Below are 18,765 nucleotides of genomic sequence, written 5' to 3'. Positions count from 1 at the left end.
TTATTAATCTATAATACTATAGTAAATAATCTCAAGAGTTTATGCAATCCTTTAAAGTATTTTTTTACATACTGTTTGTAGAATCTTTTAAAAAAAATTGAACTGGGTTTTTAAGGACAATTTCTTTTATAACACTGGTTGGTATTTTTTGGGTTGGTGATGTCCCCAGCAATTTATTTTGAACCTGAACTGGCAAAAGAGGATTTCAAAAGAATTAACTGGTAAATCAGAAAAAGACACTCTTGCAGAAGTCAAAATATTGAGTCCCAACAAGAAAAGCAAGTCAGTGATATGATTCATTTGTACATGTCTATATTTAAACAGAACAAGGTCAAAGGGACACAATTTCTTCAGGATCAAAGCTTGTCCCCTTTCATCTTATCAAAGTGGTATTTTCATTAGCAGACACTGGTGCCATTTAGGAGTGGTCATCTCTAATTCTCTGGACAACTCAATCATTGCCTCATACTGAGTAACAAGCGCAACAGTAATAAAGAAGTACTTGGCATGTTATCTGTGGTCGAAATATGTATTTTTTCTTTTAAAAAAGGAGATAAAGAGGAGCAGCTATAGCTTCAATTTTCATCTACATCATGAAGTTCACAGATTTTGTTACAAGGATAAAAATGGATGTGCATGTGTGTGTCCCCTTCATGTAGTCAATATTGTCTTGATTGTAGACTTACTGGCACCAGCCCCACACAATTATGTTTAAGCCTATTGGTCCTATCTAACGATTTCTGACTTTTATTTGGGTTGCTGTCATCTGATCTGTTTATTAAATGTAGTGGGAAAACTCTATTCATCTTGAGACCATAAATGTCCCGTGATGATCAAAGGGTTGGGTCAGGGATACTTGGATGAGATCACACAGTGAAGATCGGAACCAGAACTCTCTTTCCTAAATCCTTCATGCTACAATTCTGTGGACATTTCTATGGGCTTTGGGTGGATTCAAATGCTCTTTGTCAGCACGTAGTAAGGACTTGCTTACCTCTTGTGTTATTTATTGAAGCAACAAAATGAACATCTCCCTCAAGACACAGAGGCTTCCATACCTCACAAAAGGGATCAGTCCCAGTGTTTCACATGTGGGGCCTTCAAATTGTGTCTCAGGTCTTCCTTTGAATTTTATTTTTGCTTTGGTTCCTCAGAAACAGAAGTGCATTTGCATGAAAAATACTTCCTCATTACGCATTGGTTTTTTTGTTTTTGTTTTTGAAATGTCCTCAGTAAGGGATTGCAGGCAGGATTTTTGCAAGCCTGAAATGGAGAGAGGGTTGTTTTTTCTTTCACCGGTGATCAAAAGCCCTCCCAGCTTCATTTGTGTTGAGGTGTCTTCCAGAAAGATGAATGAGTTCAAACCAGGATACAAAGAGACAGAACAATTGATGTGTCTCTCCCTTTGATATCTTATTTGCAAAGCCTGTGTAATTACTCGCTAGTCCACTCCTGGAAGTACCTCAAAAAGGAATGTTCCTTCCCTTCTTTGTATTTTAATTGCACTGACAATCTCATTCTCGGAGGCAACATCACAAAGAAAACTGAAGCCATGTGTACAGCAAGCCTTTGAAATTTGATGGCAAAGCTTCAAGAGGCTCCAATGGGCATATAGTGGGATTAAAGCAGAGAAAAATCTCTTAGATTGGTCTTCTGCAACCATTTGAAGCTTGTAAAAGTTTTTTTTTTTTAAAGACATAGCCTCTGTATTCAGATTCTGTCATTGCTTGGGATGCCTAGGAGAAGAAGTGACACTGGAGGCGGGACTAGATAGACAAGGAGGAGGGGTTATGCACAGTGGTGGTATTCTACCAGTTTGGCCCAGTTCTGCCAAGCTGGTAGTGCTGATGAGCAGCGGAGACCGAACCAATTCTCTCCACTGCTCTGTTGTTGGGCCTACCTGCCCGCCTGGGCTCCCAGGCTCACCTTTATTTCCTGCTTTTGAAGCACAGCTGCTTTGCATGGCACAGCAGAGTTCTGTGTGGTAGCTGCTGAAACAACAGGGAGAGTGCAGGCTTGCAGGAGGTGAGTTGAAATGCCTCTGCACCTGCGCAAAGTGCACATTTGGCATGCGCACACATGCAAAGTGTGTGCACGAGCACAAAGCGTGCCCACCAAGTCACGCCCACAGAACTGGTGGTAAAAAATCTTTGAATTCCACCACTGATGGGCTGCAACCAATTTAACAACCGGTTCTGCGAGTGCACGCTTTGTGTGTGCATGCAGCAGTAAAATAAACACCAATTTGAACCTCTACAGGACATCCCTGGTAAGTAGAACAGCCGCGGCATGCAAAATCCACTGTGCTGCGCACAGCAGCTGAGCTGAAAAAGATGGAAATATAGGACAGGATAGGACAGGTATGGGTGGACTGGGCCAGGTGATCGTCAGAACTACTGATTCACTAGAATCGGTCCAAACCGACATTAGCCCACCATTGGTTCTGCAGACTGGTTCTGCCGACTGGATTCCAAGTGGGTGGAGTCTCTCATGACCCCTGGAGTAGTGATGATGGGGGGAATTTTAGATTTGATTTGTAAATATGAAGGTTTCCCCAATGTACAAATCACAAGAATTCTCCTTCACCTCATACGTCTTATGGAGAGTCTCAGTCCTCCAGGTCATGGTTGTCCCAAAAGTGCTTTTTCAAGAGGCAACTGGACTTTCTGGGCAATTTGCAAACACCATGAACGATCTGAAAACTTTAAATTTAGCAAAACCGGTGTCATGTCAGGGCCTTCCTTTATGGATGCTCTAGATTTTAGCATTATGTTGTCCATTGTAAGTAAGTTGGAGTCTGGGTTTGGAGCAAGATATTAACCAAAGACAGAGTTAGGGTTCCGGGCTCAGAGGGAGATGGAGAGGGAGAAAGAGAGGAGAGAGAGGAGAGAGAGAGAGACAGGAATATATTGTATGGAATTTACAAAGACTTCTTTTACTTTCATGTTGTACCTTTCATGAGAGTAATTAGTTATATGTGGGTGGATCTGCGTCTTTGGTGTAAACTGGGACACGGCTGCTGTCTGCTTTCGCTCTGTTGAGCTATAAAATGATTCAAGAACCTAGTAGGAAGAGCAAGATTGATTATCTGCTTCAATTTAGATCAATTTAGCAAACGTGCCTAAGTTGTCTCTGTGTTCAATTTCATTGAAATCTAAAGCAGATTTATTTTAAATCTCTCCCTAATTAGGATCTAATTTTCATACCATTTTGTTTACATGCTGAATTTTGTTTCCTTGATCTCCCTCTCTCTCTCTCTCTCTCTCTCACACACACACACCCACATCGAATCTTGAAGAGTTTAAAGTATCAATTAGACTTCTAAAAGTCTGTGAAAGTCACCCCACCGCCCTGCAGATTGGCTCTTGGCTCTCCTATGCTGAGCAGAAGGAAGTCTGTGAGCTATGGATGGACCAATTTCGGTTTCAGGATGTCTTGGGCTGGGTACTTGTCAGGCTCCAAAATCCAACAAAGACACGTTGCAGGCAAAGACACTCTTCCAGGCAGATTTCCTTGTGTTCCTCAGCCATAAACAGAATTTTGCCAAACTAAAGGAGACTACCAGCCAATAAAGTCTGTCGTACTCTGGGAACTATTAAGGAGGAACCATCTTCACCCTCTTTCTCTCCACAAACGATCTTAACCGAGTTGTCTCTTGCTTCACTAGAATGCACCCCCTCCATTTCCTGGGAAGCTGGACTATATTCCATCACAATCCTGTTGAATAGCATAACTGGTCAGAGATAATTTTTCTCTCCAGTAGATGACCCTGAAAACTTTGACGCATCCGAAGTTTGTTTAAGAAAATGTTATATGCTCTTGTTAAAAGAAGTTCAGTGACATTTTGAGCTAAAAATAAGAAAGGTGAACATTTGTGTGTTGATTAGTTTGTTCACGGAGGCTTCTGTCTGTTAGGGTAATTTCTTGAACACCAGCCACAAACCAGATGCTTTCCTTCTTGGTGTTCACTCGTCCCATAATTTGCTTTGGTGCAAAACAACAGGTCTGATGATTTGAAGAGTAATTGCATCTCTGTTTGTGAGGAACATTAAACATGTTTGAAGAAAATGTGCCTGGACTATTGAACTGTCTTGAGTTTCCATAGACAACAGCTCCTATTAGAGATAGTTCAGGTGACAGAAAAGAGAAGTTGACTTCCTTCAGGCAGGAAAGGTGCTCACCCCGTGTTCGAAGCTTCCTCAGAGAGAACATTTGGGGCTCAGAGGGTCATTGAATGCTGAAAGAAACAGCCTTTGAAGAGTTTGAAGAATTCCATCGGACCAGACAACTGTTTTCAAAAGCTCCTTATCCCTTAAGTCAGGCATCATTTTTGCAGACAACCTCACAGGTGCTATTTAAGTTCGCTGAGTTCTGACTGCATGTTATTTAAATAATAATAATAATTAATAAAGAAGCAGGAAGCTGTCACGTTCAAAAGCAAAGCACCAGCCTCTAGCAATGTCTTTATAAGAAAGCTTCTTGGTAATAGATAAGCACAACAGTTTTTTTTCAGAAACAAAAATGAAAATAGTTGTTGTTGTGGTGGTGGCCTGGTGGAGGCTAGTAATGCCGGCATCAGAGTCGGACAATGAGGAGGTTGGGAAGGAACCTGGGCCAGTCCTGGAGGCTGAGAAAGGCTCAGACAAGGGTTCTGCATCCGAGGCAGAGATGGAGCCAGGGCAGGCTGGCAGTTATCAGCTGCCTTAGGCATCGGACAGCAGCAAGGCAAGGGAGAGCAGCTGGAGCTAGTTCCCAGCCTGCGCATGCGCAGAGCTGCCGAAAGAAAAGAACAATTACGAACTAAGGGTTGACGTGGGAGTTAAGCCACAGGTGGACAGCGAATGGCCCCTCCCATAGGGATTAAAAGAGGAGCAAAAAGGGGAAAGGGGGGTGTTGTGTAGTCGGGAGGCACACACGAGGCAGACACGGAGCTGAAGGTTAACATCGATTTATTGAAGCATAACAAGTTGCCGCGGCTGCCCTGGCTGGGCAGGCAGCCCGGAGAGCGAGAGCTGCCCTGGCTGGGCAGGCAGTCTGGAGGGCGAGAGCTGCCCTGGCTGGGCGGGCAGCCCGGAGGGCAAGTGCTGCCCTGGCCGGGCAGGCAGCCCGGAGGGCGAGAACTCTTGCGAGCGCTGCTCCGTTGGTCCGCTCTCCGCTTGGCTGGCTCTGCTCGACAGCCGGCTTTTATAGCCGACTGTCAAACGGAGCCAACCAATGGGAACGGCTGGTGTTCCTGCTCAAACAGCGGACCTGGTTGGGAAACCCCAACCAGTTCCAAAGACATAACGGAAACTGTCAGGGACACAACACCCCTTCCCCCTTAGCTAGGGACATGGTAGCCCAGGCTGGGGGCTGTGGTTAGGCAAGGACACAACACCCCTTCCCCCTTAGCTAGGGACATGGCAGCCCAGGCTGGGGGCTGTGGTTAGGCAGGGACACAACACCCCTTCCCCCTTAGCTAGGGATATGGCAGCCCAGGCTAGGGACTGTGGTTGGGCAGGGACACACCTCTTCCCCCTGGCCAGGGACAAGGTAGACCTTTAATTAGACCTGCACATAGACTTGCAAATAGACCTCCAGTCCCAGGGGATCCCAGCTGGGGCAGAGTCCTTCGCCGGTAGACCGGGTCCGGCTGAGGAGTGCTCAGTGTCTCTTGAGTTGATCGGGGCCTTTCAGGGGACGTTCGGTGTTGGCTCGGTAGACCGGGTCCTTCATGGAGCTCTAGGCTTGGCAGACCGGCACTTGCAGGGAGTTGGCGTCAGCGAGGTAGACCAGGCCCTGCAGGGGACTCTCGGCTTGGTAGACCGGAACCTGCAGGGAGCTCTCGGCGTCGGCAAGGCAGCTGGGACCGGCTCTAGGCGTTGGCTGAGTAGACCGGAACCTGCAGGGAGCTCTAGGTGTCGGCGAGGTAGCTCGGGTCCTGCATGGAACTGCCGTCGTTGGCGAGGTAGACCGGGGCCTTCAGGGAACTCTTGGCGGGTTGACCAGGCTCTCGGTGTTTGACAGGTAGACCGGGCCCTTTAGGCTGGGGATCGCTGTCGACGGTTGCTGAGTAGATCGGGCTCTCTGGACTCAACTGGTAGCTGTTGTCGGCGGTTGCTAAGTAGATCGGGCTCTCTGGATTTGACGGGTAGACCAGGCCCGTTGGACAGCTTCTTGGTAGATCGGGCTCTCTGGATTTGACAGGTAGACCAGGCCCGTTGGACAGCTGCTTGGTAGATCGGGCTCTCTGGATTTGACTGGTAGCTGGCCCGTCTCGGCCTTCAGCAGATAGGTCGGCTCTCAGGGGTAGGCCGGTTCGTCTCTGCCTACGGCAGATAGATCGGCTCTTTGGTGGTAGACCGGCTCGTCTCTGCCTTCAGCAGATAGATCGGCTTTTCAGGAGTAGGCCGGTTCGTCTTTGCCTTCAGCAGGTAGATCGGCTCCTTGAGGTTTGACAGGTAGACCGGCTCGTCTCGGCGGCTTTTGGAAATGGCGGCAGTGGTGCCTGTGGGCGGCGTTCGTCTCCTCAGCGAGGGAGGCTTTGAACTTCGCACTCTCAGTAGTGCCAGTGGCAGTGCCTGGCGGGGGCCTTTTCTTCTTTCCTCAGCAATGGAGGTTCTGAGCGTCTAGCTCTCGGTAGCGCCAGCGGCAATGCCTGGAGGGGGCGTTTTCTCCTCAGCAAAGCGGAGGTTCTGAGCGTTGTGCCCTTGGTAGCACCAGCGGCAATGCCTGGCGGGGGCGTTTCTTCTCCTCAGCAAACGGAGGTTCTTGAGCATCGTGCTCTCAGTGGCGCCAGCGGCAATGCCTGGCGGGGGCGTTTCTCCTCAGCAAACGGAGGTTCTTGAGCGTCGTGCTCTCAGTGGCGCCGGCGGCAGCGCCTGGCGGGGGCGTTTTCTCCTCAGCAAATGGAGGTTCTTGAGCGTCGTGCTCTCAGTAGCGCCGCTGGCAGCGCCCGGCGGGGGCGTTTTCTCCTCAGCAGATGGAGGTTCAGAGCTTCGTGCTCCCGGTAGCATCAGCGGTGGTGCCAGTCACTTCAGCAGTTTTGACTTTGAAAATCGCGCTCTGGGAAGAGCGTTTTGTGGCTGCGCCTGTCAGGCAGTGTCAGCCTCCTCGGCTGAGGAGGCTCTTTGAAATTCGCGCTCTTTTGTGAGCGCCGGCGGCTGTGGTTTCAACACCCGTGACCTCGCTCTCTAGTGATCACAGCTCTTTTGAATTTCGCGCTCTTTTACGATTGTGGCAGCTGAGGCTCTCAGCGCCGTAACTTCGCTCTAGTGACTTCAGCTAGTGACAGCTGTTTGAATTTCGCGCCCTTTTTTGCGCGCGCGTGGGTGGCTGCGGCTTCAGCGCCCAACTTTCAGCTCCAAGTGCAGTGGGTTGGGCTCGAGCTCTCTGCGAGCGAGGCAGCTACGATTCAACGCCTGTGGCTTCAGCTCTTTGGATGTCGTGCTCCTCGTGAGCGCCGGCGATGGCGGCTTCAGCGATTTCGCTCTCGGTGACTAACTCTGCTGATTCAGTCCGGTTGCCTCTCCTTCGTGCGATCCCATCCTCGTCGCCAGTGTTGTGTAGTCGGGAGGCACACACGAGGCAGACACGGAGCTGAAGGTTAACATCGATTTATTGAAGCATAACAAGTTGCCGCGGCTGCCCTGGCTGGGCAGGCAGCCCGGAGAGCGAGAGCTGCCCTGGCTGGGCAGGCAGTCCGGAGGGCGAGAGCTGCCCTGGCTGGGCGGGCAGCCCGGAGGGCAAGTGCTGCCCTGGCCGGGCAGGCAGCCCGGAGGGCGAGAACTCTTGCGAGTGCTGCTCCGTTGGTCCGCTCTCCGCTTGGCTGGCTCTGCTCGACAGCCGGCTTTTATAGCCGACTGTCAAACGGAGCCAACCAATGGGAACGGCTGGTGTTCCCGCTCAAACAGCAGACCTGGTTGGGAAACCCCAACCAGTTCCAAAGACATAACGGAAACTGTCAGGGACACAACACCCCTTCCCCCTTAGCTAGGGACATGGCAGCCCAGGCTGGGGGCTGTGGTTAGGCAGGGACACAACACCCCTTCCCCCTTAGCTAGGGACATGGCAGCCCAGGCTGGGGGCTGTGGTTAGGCAGGGACACAACAGGGGGCTTTTGCAGGAAACCGTTCCTTGCAGCAGTGTGAAAACCTGTCTGTGCATCTCACAGACTCTGTGCTGAGGCCTTCCTTGTCAGCGCTGCATTTGGAAATATTTACTGGCAGCTCTCCAAGCTAGATAAGGTCTGTGCTCCTGATTAGGCACTTGAAAGACGTCTGCCAGGCCTTTGGTGGAACGTGAATGCAAGAAATTCACCTTAGTTTAATAAAAGCGGTTTTTGCCGGGACAAAGAGCCTGCTTAGTGCCTTTTGGGGGAAGACTAGGACAGACCAGTTATCCTGTATTGAAGGGTGCCCGACTGACAGGCCGAAGGATCTGGGGGCAAGGGTGGATGAGAACCAGCCCCACCCACTGGCCTTCTGGTGGAGGCGTGTTTTGTGCTGGCCACCTTCATCATGACTACCATCTTGTCAATTCCATTGCCAACGTTGTTTGAATGTATTCGAGACCATACCGCAAAACTAAAAACACGTCTTCTGATCCCAGTTGAATGTTTACTCCTTGCTCACTTTTTTCAGCATTGCATCGAGACCATCAAGAGGAGAAAAATGACGGGGAAAAAAATAGCAAGTTAAGTCACCATTCTCTCCCCACTCAACAGATATTCCTATTGCAGTAAAAATACAAAAAAATTATTAAAATACCCTTTTTGATAGCATTCCCTGGTGTCAGGAAGGGCATCTGGCCAGTAAACACTCAGCTCCATCCAACTCTACTCCAAATTAAGGGATTATATTTGGTGGAGCATGCACCATGCATTTTCCCACCATGCATTTTCACCATTTTGAAAATGCAAAAGCTTTGTGTACTTAGTTTTGTTCCATTTCCCAGTAAAAACACTCTTGTTCTATAAAATTTGGATTACTTCCCTCCACCCCATGGATAATGTGGTTATTGCTTTTTTTTATACCAAGAGTGGGTTGTACTTTGTATAATTTAGCCTACACAAACTGCCTTCTTCTTCCAACCCCAAGTAGTGCCCGATCTAATTACATTCTCTTGCTTACTACCAGTCAAAGGCAGTAGGAATAAAGGTTTTATTTTGGTTGGGTCCAGCAATTCAGATAAATTGCAGCCAGCTCTTCCAGCTACGTTCATAGGAGTGATTTTATTATCCCACTAGAGTTCCAAAATTCATTCAGTGACATCTTGTGCCTGTCTGCACCAGCAGTTTGGAAAAATAAAACGGGATTTTCATATATTTTTTGATGTGTTGTATGAGCGAGGATTATGACTATATATATATATATTTCTCCTTTTATGGGATCATCAGCACACCACTCTTAAATCATTTAAATGCATGGGCTTGTTGGACTTATTAGCTATCCAGGGAGTTCGTTTTGGATAGAAAATGCTGACACTCCGCAAAGAGCTGAATCTTAAGCAGCCAATCTAAAAGATAAGTTAGTTCTGCTTCATGCTGATACCTTCCTCAGTTTGGCTTCCTCTTTGTTAATAGCCTTGTGTCACGCAACCCCAAAGTAGAGGAGCGTTTCCCCCCCGGGTTTATATATACAGAATTTGTGCTATTTGGGGGTTGGTGGTACTGGCCAAGTCTCAGAATAACAACAGAGTAACAGAATAACCAAGTTGGAAAGCACCTTAGAGGTCTTCCAGTCCAACCCCCTGCCCAAGCAGGAGACACTCTACCACTTCAGACAAATGGTTGTCCAATCTCTTCTTAAATCCTCCAGTGTTGGAGCATTTACCACTTCTGGAGGCATGTCGTTCCACTGATTAGTTGTTCTGATTGATTAATTGTCTCAGGGGAAGTACACAGTGCATACTTTGCGTGCGTGCACAGTACTTGTAAATCAACTTCTCCTGCAAGCAATAACCTTTTCTTGCTGATGCACGGCACTCAGCTGTGCTGCGCAAAGCAACTAAGGTTGATTTCGCAGGGAATAAAGGACAGCGTAGAGTCCAGGTGGCAGAGTGGGCCCAATTGAAGCAAAGATCATCTTCGGAGTGAACCGGTTTGGTGTCAGCTGTTCTTCAGAGCTACTGGTTCTTAAAGAACTGGGCTGAACTGGTAAAATTCCACCCTTGGAAGTACCAGGACACAGATCCAGAAAGAAACAAGGATCCCTGAACAGGTTTGGCTTAGGACTTCCTGAGAGAGACCTTCTCCAGCAGAAAATAGGATGGTGAGACATCTTTCTCACTCTTGTTAGGAAATGTATTTATCATCTGAAGGTTCTTGTCTTTCGGACAAACCGTGGAAAGGATTGGAAACTCCAGGGAGAGAAAACCTGGTTGTTTAGCCATGGTTTAGATGATCTGATATGCGTGTTCAACAGGAGGAAGCAATGAAACATTCACCACCTGGCTATTGACTCAGAAATAAATCCCTCTGTCTCCAACAGGGCTTTGTCCCTGAGGTGTGCCTTTAGCATTGCCATCTTTTGTGTGGCACAGCAAGCAGAGCATCAGACGGGGCTGAAAAAAACCTACTCACCCAAGAGACTTTTAGTTTTAGGTATGAGGCTTTTGTGGAAGAAAGTCTTTGCCTTTGAACAGGACCAAATCCAGTCTAGAAAGGCCGCTTTTTAAAATAAAAGCATCACATGTGAAAGAAAGAAAGAAAGAAAGAAAGAAAGAAAGAAAGAAAGAAAGAAAGAAAGAAAGAAAGAAAGAAAGAAAGAAAGAAAGAAAGAAAGAAAGAAGCAAGGAGGGAGGAAGGAAGATTAAATTAAGATAAGGGCCCAGAACAGAGCTCTGATTTTGTTCAAGGTGGCTTCAGATAGAATAAAATAGAATATAATTCTTTATTGGCCAAGTGTGATTGGACACAGAAGGAATTTATCTTTGATGCATAAGCTCTCAGTGTTCATAAGAAAAAAAAAATACATTCATCAAGAATCATAAGATACAACACTTAGTGATAGTCATAGGATACTAATAAGCAATCAAATCATATTAGGAAACAAAACAATATAAATTGTAAAGATACAAGCAACACGGTTATAGTCATTAGTGGGAACAGATAGGTACTAGGAAGAATGAGAGGAATAATAGTAACACAGTCTTAGTAAATAAGTTGACAGTGTTGTAGGAATTAGTTGTTTAGCAGAGTGGTGGCATTCGGGAAAAAACTGTCCTTGTGTCTAGTTGTTCTGGTGTTCAGGGCTCTATAGCATTGTTTTGAGGGTAGAAATTGAAACAATTTATGTCTGGGATGTGAGGGGTCTGCAGATATTTTCACAGCCCTCTTTTTAACTCGTGCAATATACAGGTCCTCGATGGAAGGCAGGTTCGTAGCAATTGTTTTTTCTGCAGTCCTAATTACCCTCTGAAGTCTGTGTCTGTCTTGTTGGGTTGCAGAACCAATCCAGACAGTTATAGAAGCACAGATGACAGACTCAATAATTCCTCTGTAGAACTCTGTAGATGGTTCAGATGGACCCACAAATCACCTTGAATTGAACTTGATTTAAGTCAAAGGTCCTTGGCAAATCAACCCCTTCACAAAGCTTCAGATTGTCCATCAACCTCACACATTTATTATATGGAAATAATATTATGTATACTGAGAGTATTTACACCAGGAAAATTCCTTGTGTATCCAATCACACTTGGCCAATAAAGAATTCTATTCTATTCTATTCTATTCTATTCTATTCTATTCTATTCTATTCTATTCTATTCTATTCTATTCTATTCTATATTCCATTCCATTCTGTTTAATAAATATAATTCGTATTACAAATAGTAACAGCAACAACAGCAACAACAACAGTGTATAGTCCCATGACCCTGGGGGTCCATATTCACCACTTTGGAGAACTTTGATCTGAAGGAAACTTTACTTTTTGTTCTGATCTTCTACTAATGGAGCTCAAAGGCTCCTGAACAAATTTCAGGTCAATTCAGCACGCATGTGTGAGTTTTCTGAGTCTGCTTCTTTCTTTGTCACTGTCTTGAGTCGTAAAAAAAATAAAAATCAATAGCTATAAGGAAGAGCTTTATTTATTTGTTCTCAAATTCATGCAGATGCATTAATCAAAAGAACGGAGGCACCAAAAGAAATGTCAAGCTGAATAGCATGTGCTGGGCAGGTAGGGGGGAAACGGGAGAGCTCCTTTCATCTAATTTGCATGGATTTGGGTGATGCTAATTAAGAGACCCGGTGGCTTTTATAATGTGATAAAAGGGAACACCGGGAAGTGTGTGTGAACGCACACGTGTGCTTGCTTGCAAGGGGAGAGGAAGAGACCATCAGATAATTGCTCCTTCAGTAAAGGCTGTAATAGAACAGAAAGCAAAGATATTGCAAACAATAAGCCATATTGTTTTTGGTGAGCTTCTTTGTAATGCTTAAAGAATGGTTTCTCCAAAAAAAAAAAAAAAAAGGAAGAAAATTTGCCCACCAGCCCGTAAATTGTAGCTCAGCCAGTAATTGCCTTTTGCTACCAATACTTGGACATTTACCAAGGAAATGTACATTGTTATGGATTTAATCACTAAGAGATATTCATAGTAATCTTTAAATTAAGTGAAGAACAGACACCTGAGTCCACCTGCTAAATCTTCTTCTTGTCCCATCCTAGCGATATCGTGAATATGTCCCTGTTGTCTCTTGCTCACAAGGCAGATGTGGTTTGAAATATTTCTAGGGTGTTTTCTTGACTTCTAAATTAGGCTGCAGCCCTGGGATTTCCTGACAATCTTCCTTGCAAATAGCAACCAGGTTCAAACCTGCTTAGCTTTACAAGATCAGACATGATCTGACTAGATTCTGTCTCCAAATTTGGAGGCTCAAACTGGCAAAGGATCTAATTCGTGGGTCCCCAAACTTGGCAACTTTAAGACTTGTGGACTTCAACTCCCAGAATTCTCCAGCCAGCATAGCTGAAGTTGAGTTGAAGTCCACAAGTCTTAAAGTTGCCAAGTTTGGAGACCTCTGATCTAATTCTTACCTGGATTAAGTAGACCATCATACAGACTCACACTTCTGATACAAAACAGGCATTCCACTTTTGTTCAGTTTAGTACATGATACTCTTCTACGTCTGTCGCATATTCTCAAGGTTTTGTGGATATGTTCTCACCCCCAGAGTCATCACCAACTCTTATCTGGTCCTATGTTTAATTTGGAAGCTCAGTGTGTTGCAGAATTACTCTGTTAGGCAGTTACTATTTCTACGACTATCAATCATATGGTGGCCACTTAGAAGACACTTTCTGGATGGGAGGACGATCTGGCTGCAACATCTGTCACCCCATTGATAGCCAGGGTTGATTCCAGTACTGGGGTTCAAATTTTTTTACTACCGGTTCTGTGGGCGTGGCTTGATGGCTGTGGTGTGGTTTGGTGGGTGTGGCTTGGTGGGCATGGCAGAGGAAGGATACTGCAAAATCTCCATTCCCTTCCCACCCCACTAACCTGCTTTCCAGCTCCATTCTCCTGTGCAGGGCAACCAAAGAAGACCCAGCCAATGGACTCGGGAGGCAGAGAAGAGATGGAGTTGGCGGGGCCAGTCAGAGGTGGGATTTGCCAGTTCTCTGAACTACTCAAAACATCCGCTACCGGTTCTCCAGAACTGGTCAGAATCTGCTGAATATACCACCTCTGGTTGATACAGCAGATCTGGCTGGCTGGGTGCACGTCCCCTTCCTCCATTGCTGCTCCATGTGCGTCCCTCCCAAAACTGCATGCTCAGTGGAACACGACAGCCACCCCAGATAGAAGGGGTATACCAATCTTCGGTCAAGGGCAGGGGTGGGATGCTACCGGTTCAGCCTGGTTCTCTAGAACTGGTAGCTCTGAAGAGCAGCAGACACCAAACCGGTTCAGTGCAACAACCTTTTGGTCATTTGTTTGGCCCACCCACCCACCCGTGGTCTTGGCTGTCCTTTATTTCCTGCTTTTTCAACCTCAGCTGCTTTGCGCGGCATGGCTGAGGCTGAAAAAGCAGGAAAGAAGAGGATTTTCAAATGCTACGCACCCGCGCACAGTGCTTGTCAGCTATTTGGGCAACATCTGATGTGTTTTTGGAAATGTTTTACAGGCGTGCGCAGCATGCGTCAGGCATCTGTGTGCACAAAGTGCGCACGCATGCACAAAACGCAACTCTCACTGAACCGGTAGTAACACCGATTGAATCCCTCCCATGCTTAAGGGTATACAATAGCTGCACTCCTCTGCGAGAACCTCCAAACAAGCTCAAGGCAGTTACTATCAATCATATGGTGCTCTCTTAGAAGACATTTCCTTTACCTTGGTGGATAGATGGAGCCAAGGACAGTTGTCCAGGGCTCTTAGCATCCCATAATTATGACCGCCAGTTTGGTATCAGATGCCACAAGTACCACTGAACCACTGTTCCCATTGCTTCCTTTCTTGGGTTTCCTGAGCTTCACAATTGTACCTTTACTTTGTCTCTGAAAGTATATTTGGATTGCTCTAAGAAGATACTGTCAGACATCCAGTTGTATCAATATCCAAACCTCTGGAGAAGCAAAGTGCCAGTCCAGAGAGTTTTGTCATGGTTTTATCACAGAGTTTTGTCATGGTTTTATTACACATGGTTCATAGACTTGGCAAAACACTTTAATTGCAAAATCTTGTGTTGATCTGACCATCAGACAGTTGTTTCTTCCTTTTCTAGAAGCTTGTCCCAGTCATGAGTCTTTGGATCAAACCTTCAGTTCTTCATCTTGGTAGCTGGGTGAGGAATGCCTGTTTTGCATGGAATGTGTGTTCCAAGAACCAAAATCAGCTGAGGTGTTGTTCTCTCTCGTTCTCTCTCTCTCGTTCTCTCTCTCTCTCTTGTTCTCTCTCTCTCTTGTTCTCTCTCTCATTCTCTCTCTCTCATTATCTCTCTCTCTCTCGTTCTCTCTCTCTCTCTCTCTCTCTCTCTCATCTTCAATGGTTCTCTCTCAAAATGCTGGTGAAGCAACTTAAAAGATGTCCCCATTTTTTCAGTGACATTGGAAGACTCATGAGTTGCTCTGGCTTGGTTCCTATGAATTATTAGAAAGTCAAGCTAGGGAGAGCTTCATCCATCATGGGATATCTTTCCGAACTGCTATTTAAATGAGAAGTCCAATATGCTGGAATCATCACTGTTCAAGAAAAGAACTTCAGTGCAGCTTTGGAGAGAGGGGTGGAGAGAAAGATAGATAAATAATCAGAAGACTGTTCCTAATCTCATGTACCTTAGCAAATGTCTTTTTTACAATCTTGGCTTCACCAAAGTAGCCAAAGTGCAGATCATTTGAGGAATAATAGTTCCAGAAGCCTCCAGAAGTTTGGGTGTTCCATCACTGGAGATTTTAAGAAGAGACTGGACAGTCATTTGTCTGGAATGGTATAGGGCAGGGATCTTCAAACTTGACAGCTTTAAGAGTTGTGGACTCCAACTCCCAGAATTCCTCCTCCAATCTTGTTAGCTCAGGAATTCTGGGAGTTGAAGTCCACAAGTCTTAAACTTGCCAACTTTGAGAAGACCTTTGGTATAGGGTCTCCTGCTTGACCAGGGGGTTGGGCTAGAAGACCCCCCCCCAAGGTTCCTTCCAAGCCTTTATTCTGTGTTCTATGATGGTGGTGGAGATGGAAGAGTTTGCCCAGAAGGATTTCTTCAGGGTATGGACTGTGGGAGATAAACAAGAATGCCATGATCTATGGGGATCCAAGGCAGGCAGGCAACATGGATGTGTGTGGGGAAAAGTTGGTGTTGGTTTGATTCTCCCTCTATACCAGAGGTCTCCAAACTTGGCAACTTTAAGGCTTGTGGACTTCAACTGCCAGAATTCTCCAGCCAGGAGAATTCTGGGAGTTGAAGACCACAAGTTTTAAAATTAATTGCCAAGTTTGGGGACTTTTGCTCTATACTGTATTGATGCCCAAATCAGTCAGGTTACTGGTTTCAGCAATTTATGTTTTTATATTATTATTATTTTAAAAAACACAGTGTATCTTTATGGCTAGGAGTCCACGGATGGTGTCTGCTTCATTTATCCACAGCATCTCTGATCATCTGCAGTTGGCTCACCACTTATTCCTCCTGTGCTTTGCAAACACAGCCTGGGTGATAGGGCCGTAGCAACTGCCGAATAAGAAGGCAGCCACTGGGTCTACATCAGGGCTCCCCAAACTTGGCAACTTTAAGACGTGTGGACTTCAACTCCCAGAATTCTCCAGTCAGCTCTGCTGGCTGGAGAATTCTGGGAGTTGAAGTCCACACGCCTTAAAGTTACCAGGTTTGGAGACCTCTGGTCTACATGATAGAAATAGGTCAATGGTTATTGAAAAATAGTAAGTAGGGATACAGAATAACAGAGCTGGAAGGGTCCAGGAGGTCTTCTAGTCCAACCCCCTGCCCAAGTAGGAGACTCTATACCATTTTAGACAAATGGCTGTCCAATTTCTACTAAAAGCCTCCAGTGATGGAGCACCCACAAATTTTGGAGGCTTCATTCCCAGGAGCTGGGAAAGTCCCAGCTTCTGTTACTTTCTTGGACAGTGGTCTTCTTTGGTGGCCTTCTTCAGTGGTCTCTTACAGACAAGAGACCAGTGGTGGGATTCAAAATTTTCGGTACCGGTTCTGTGGGCATGGCTTGGTGGGAATGGTGTGGTTTGGTGGGCGTGGCTTGGTGGGCATGGCAGGGGAAGGATACTTCAAAACCTCCATTTCCATCCCACTCCAGGAGAAGGTTACTACAAAATCCCCATTCCCTTACCACCCCGCTAACCTGCTTTCCAGCTCCCTTCTCCTGTGCAGGGCAACCAAACAAGACCCAGCCGATCAGCTGGGGCTCAGGAGGCAGAGAATGGATGGGGGCGGGGCCAGTCAGAGGTATTGGCCAATTCTCCTAACTACTCAAAATTTTTGTTACTGGTTCTCCAGAACTGGTCAGAACTGGCTGAATTCCACCTAAGCGACAAACTGAGTGTTGAAGCTTCTTAGCTTCAGAGTGCCTTTTATCCAAGAGAGCTGAATGATGTTTAGAACTGCAATAATTTGAGATAATTGTAAATCTATAAACCCGATTTAATGTATCGTTGCGGTGGGATTTTTAACTTGTGATTTACAGCTCACTTTTAGTCTACTATTTAAATTTACAGCCTATGAATAATTCGCTTGACAGGTTTTTGCATATTGCACTGTTTTCCCCGGGAAATGTAAATCCCAGCCTTGAAGTGTTGGGATTTGTGAATCTCGTGAATAAACAATTAAGGTAGATTCACTTCCACTTTGTATTTCTCAGCCACAAAGAGACGTGAGGACACCTTCTGATTGCTGACTTTTTTTGGTGTTACCTTGCATGTGTTATTTGAAGGGAGAACCACTCAGTCCAGGAACAACAAAGACAGCTGTAAGGACTGAAGAGAGTTGAGGGTAGTCCAGTCACCTTCTTAAGGGGTAATGCCCTGCCCTGTAGGAATCGGGGGAAGGACATAAAACCTGTCGTACGTGCACCGCACAGCTGCTCCTCGGGGTTCAGTCTGCCCACCTGGTTTTCTCAGGCCCAAATTGGGAGATGCACACCTCCCAACCAAGCAAGATGACTGGAATTTCCTGCCCCCAAAAGTGACCCTCTCCGGTTTATCTAAGTTGAGTGCTCTTACAGATTAACAGAGTTGGAAGGGACCTTGTAGGTCATCTAGCTCAATTTCCCACCCAAGCAGGAGACCCTACATTATTTCTGACAGATGGCAGTCCAATCTCTTCTCTCCTTGAAAGTCTCAAGTGATGAAGCTCCCACAACTTCCCGAGGGCAACTTCTGTTCCATGGGTTGATTGTTCTCACTGTCAGAAAATTCCTCCTTATTTCCAGGTTAAATCTCTCCTTGATCAGTTTCCATCCATTCTTCCTTGTCTGGCCTACAGGCATTTTAGAAAATAGCTTGACCTCCTTCCACCTCTCTGGGGCAGCTCCTCAAATATTGGAAGACTGCTATCCTGTCTCCCCTGGTCTTTCTCTTCACTAGACTAGCCCTGCCCAGTTCCTGCAACCATTCATCTTATGTTTTAGTCTCCAGTCCCCTAATCATCCTGGTTGCTCTTCTCTGCACTCTTTCCAGAGTCTCAACATCTTTTTTATAGTGTAGTGACCAAAACTGGATGTAGTACTCTAGGTGTGGTCTTACTAAGGCTTTATGGAGTGGTATTAGTACCTCCCTTGACCTCGATTGTATCCCTCTGTTAATACAATTTAGGATTGCATTGGCTTTTTTTGACTGCTGCTGCACACTTTTGACTCATATTTTGTTGGTTGTCCACTAAGACTCCAAAATCCTTCTCAGTCCTTCTCAGTTACTGCTATTGAGCCTGGTTTCACCTAGTCTATATCCTTTTCATTTTTCTTCCCTAACTGTAAGACTTTACTTTGTAATTCTCCTGCATTTATTTATCAGGAAGATGAATGAAAATTGAAACTTGTTGAGAAATTCTGTGTGAACATAAAAATTATATTCCTACGCTTGGCTGTGTGAGTCCAGTTTATTCCCTTCTTGGTTATCTGGAATGCAGTTTTGCTATATAGTAAAGGCAGATGGGAAACCTGATTTACAATTATTTTCTTAGATATCTACAAAATGAAATTGCAAAAGAAACCAATGACCAACCATTTGATTCACACTGCTATTGAACATACCATAATAACTGTATATTCATGCGGGTGGTTTTCATTTCGCTGACATCCAGACCTTTCCTC

The sequence above is a fragment of the Pseudonaja textilis genome, chromosome 4, assembly GCF_049901715.1.
Source record: "Pseudonaja textilis isolate UNSWEBS1 chromosome 4, rPseTex1.2, whole genome shotgun sequence".
NCBI classification, from domain to species: domain Eukaryota; kingdom Metazoa; phylum Chordata; class Lepidosauria; order Squamata; family Elapidae; genus Pseudonaja; species Pseudonaja textilis.
The sequence above is the reverse complement of the archived record's forward strand: the minus strand, read 5'-3'. Positions refer to the sequence as shown.